At 36.4% G+C, this 3,689-nt stretch overlaps 1 non-coding gene across 1 annotated transcript; it reads left to right on the top strand.

Annotated features, from left to right (window-relative positions):
* The first annotated feature begins 3,224 nt into the window (after window positions 1-3,224).
* On the top strand, window positions 3,225-3,331 carry LOC139874094 (small nucleolar RNA R71). Its single transcript, XR_011767799.1, has one exon. It is a non-coding gene; the product is annotated as a small nucleolar RNA R71 (small nucleolar RNA).
* Window positions 3,332-3,689: the final 358 nt, after the last annotated feature.

Raw genomic sequence — 3,689 nt, 5'->3', positions numbered from 1 at the left:
AATAGGTATCTAAGAGCAGAATTATCAGTATAGTCCACCGTTTTAGCTAGAACGAGATATGAACGAAATTTGTCAAAAGCAAAGACAATAGCAAGGAGTTCTTTTTCAGTAGTTTTGTAATTCGTTTGTGCTCCTTGTAACGTCTTACTAGCGTAATAGATAGGTTTAAATCGTTTTTCAATCTTTTGTCCTAAAACGGCTCCCATTGCAAAATCACTTGCATCGCACATGAGTTCAAATGGTAGATTCCAATTTGGAGTTATCATGATCGGCGCATTAGTCAGTTTTTCTTTAAGAATATTAAAAGATTTGATGCATTCATCCTAAAAGATGAATGGAGCATCCTTTTCTAGGAGTTTATTCATAGGAGTGACAATTTTAGAATAGTCTTTTATGAAACGTCGGCAGAAACCGTCATGCCCTAGAAAAATCCTAACTCCTCTAACATTGGTGGGATGTGGAAGTTTAGCAATTACATCTACTTTAGCTCTATCCACTTCAATTCCTTCCTTTGAAATTTTATGACCAAGAACGATGCCTTCTCTAACCATGAAATGGCATTTCTCCCAATTAAGAACTAGATTTGATTGCTCGCATCTAATAAGCATTCGTTCAAGATTAACTTGACATGTTTCAAAAGTATCACCGAAGACTGAAAAGTCATCCATGAAAACTTCCATGCATTCTTCTATCATGTCGTGAAAAATCGCCATCATGCATCTTTGAAAGGTTGCAGGGGCGTTGCAAAGTTCAAATGGCATGCGTTTGTAAGCAAAAGTACCATAAGGGCACGTGAAGGTGGTTTTCTCTTGGTCCTCGGGTGCGATTGGAATTTGAAAGTATCCAGAAAAACCGTCAAGAAAACAATAGTAACTGTTCCCAGCTAACATTTCCAACATTTGATCAATGAAAGGTAAGGGAAAGTGATCTTTTCTGGTGGCGTCATTTAATTTTCTATAATCAATACAGACACGTCATCCTGTTACAGTCCTAGTAGGAATAAGTTCATCTTTTTCATTTGTGATGACAGTCATGCCACCCTTCTTAGGTACACATTGAACTGGCTTACCCATGGACTATCAAAAATTGGATAAATTAAACCTGCATCGAGCAGTTTAATAATTTCTTTCTTAACAACATCTTGCATATTAGGATTTAGTCTTCGTTGGCATTGCACATATGTTTTATGACCTTCTTCCATAAGGATTTTATGTGTGCAATACGAAGGACTTATTCCTTTAATGTCATGAATCTTCTATGCAATAGCTGGTTTATGAGCTTTTAGCACATAAATGAGTTGAGATTTTTCATTTTTCGTAAGAGAAGACGATATTATTACAGGTAATTCAGATTCACCATGTAAATAAGCGTATTCCAAATGGTTTGGAAGTGGCTTTAACTCTAATATCGGTGGTTCTTCTATCGATGATTTATATCGATATCTATCTTCCTCTTTTAGCATTTGAAGTTATTCTGTTGTTGGTTCGTAATCATTAGCCATGAGTGTGGCTAATATTTCAGCTTCATCAATTGGTTCAATTCCTTCTCCTAAAGAACATTCTCCTGTTCCTTGTAATTCTGGAAATTCTTGTAACAATTCTGCATGTGAATCTATAGTTTGAATATAATAACATGAATCCTCGTCCTATATACTTAGGGTCAGTTTCTTACCGAACACGTCTATTATTGCTTTAGCCGTGTTTAAGAATGGTCTTCCTAATATGAGAGGAACTCGAGAATCTTCTCCCATGTCCAGAATAACAAAGTCTACTGGAAATACTAAAGTACCAACTTTAACTAGCATGTTTTCCATTATCCCTCTAGGATATTTTACTGATCGATCGGCTAGTTGTATGCTTATTCGTGTTGGTTTCAATTATCTGAGGTCTAGTTTAGTGTATAGTGAATACAGCATTAAATTTATACTAGCACCTAAATCTGCCAATGCTTCTATTGAACTAAGACTACCCAGACAACATGGAATTGTGAAACTTCCTGGATCTGAGAGTTTTTCGGGTAGTTTATTCAACAGCACTGCAGAACAATTAGCATTCATTGTAACAGCCGAGAGTTCTTCCATTTTCTTACTATTTGTGATTTGATCTTTCAGGAATTTAGCATATCTTGGCATTCCTGAAATCACATCAATGAAAGGAAGATTGACATTTATTTGTTTAAACATATCCAAGAATTTGGATTGGTAGGCTTCAAGTCTTTCTTTTCTCATTTTACTCGGGTAAGGAAGCAGTGGTTGGTATAGTTTAACATAAGGCTTTGCCTTAACTGTGTTATCTTCAATAACCTTTTCAACTGCCGGTTCTGTTTCCTTATCTTGCTCACGCTGTGGTGCTTATGGAGTAGTAATAGAGTCATCAGAAATTACAGGTATTTCAGGTGGTTTAAGTGTAATACCACTTCGTGTGGTAATGGCTTTAGCTGTTTCATTTCGGGGGTTAGCATTTGTATCGCTAGGTAGACTCCCCGGTTTTCTTTCACCTATCAACCTTGTTAGGTTACTCACTTCTTGTTCCAGATTTCGGATTGAAGCTTGTTGATTTCTAAATGCTTGAGCATTTTGTTCATTAGTTTGTTTCTGAGATGTGAAAAACTGCGTTTGAGATTCAACTAGCTTCGACATCAAATCTTCTAAATTTGGCTTTTTATCATCGATTTGTGGTGGTTTATTTTGAAAAATAGGTCTTTTCTGGTTGTAAGTATTATTGGATACTTGTTGATTGCTAGGACCTTGTTGGTTGTTGTATGGAACATTTCGATTATAATTCTGATTTTGATTGTAGTTTGGTCTTGGTGGTTGATAATTATTTCCAGGCCTTTGGTTCCTGTATGAAACATTCTCTCTTTGTTCCATTGTTTGTTCAATACGGAGACAATCATTTGTCAAATGTGGTCCTCCACACTTCTCACAACTAATTCATATTGCGTGAATATCTTTAGTCATCTTCTTCATTCGTCTTTCGAAAGCATCTAACTTAGCGAAAATGGAATCAAAGTCATGGCTAGAATCAGCTGTAGCCGCTTTAGATGATTTAACAATGTCTTTTTCTTGATGCCACTCATGTGAGTGGGAGGCTGTGTTATCAATAATTTTGTAAGCTTCAGTTGCGGTTTTCTTCATAATGGAACCACCAGCTGCTATGTCGATGTATTTTCGTGTAGTAATGTCGCCTCCTTGGTAGAATATTTGCACTATTTGATAAGTGTCTAAACCATGTTGAGGACATCCTCTCAACAACTTTTCAAATCTTGTCCACGCTTCATATAAAGTTTCATTTGGCTTTTGTGTGAACGTAACAATTTCTCCTTGAATTCTCACGGCTTTAGATGCCGGAAAGAATCTTTTAAGAATTTTCTCATCTAAGACATCTCATGTGTCAATCGCTCCTTCAGGTAATGATTCTAACCAATCTTTGGCTTTTCCCTTTAAAGTCCATGGAAATAACATGAGATAGATCTGTTCATCATCAACTTCTCTGATTTTGAATAGAGTACATATCCTATTAAAGGTTCGAAGATGTTCGTTTGGATCTTCTTTTGGTGTACCACTAAATTGACATTGATTAGTTACCATGCGTAGGATTTGTCCTTTGATTTCATAATCTGGCACATTAATGTCTGGTTAAGTAATGGCATGACCTTGGCCCTTGCGTGTAGCTCTCATTCGATCTTCC

This window comes from Rutidosis leptorrhynchoides, chromosome 10 (genome assembly GCF_046630445.1).
Source record: "Rutidosis leptorrhynchoides isolate AG116_Rl617_1_P2 chromosome 10, CSIRO_AGI_Rlap_v1, whole genome shotgun sequence".
NCBI classification, from domain to species: domain Eukaryota; kingdom Viridiplantae; phylum Streptophyta; class Magnoliopsida; order Asterales; family Asteraceae; genus Rutidosis; species Rutidosis leptorrhynchoides.
Note: the sequence above shows the minus strand (reverse complement) of the source record. Positions and strands in the feature narration are given on the sequence as shown.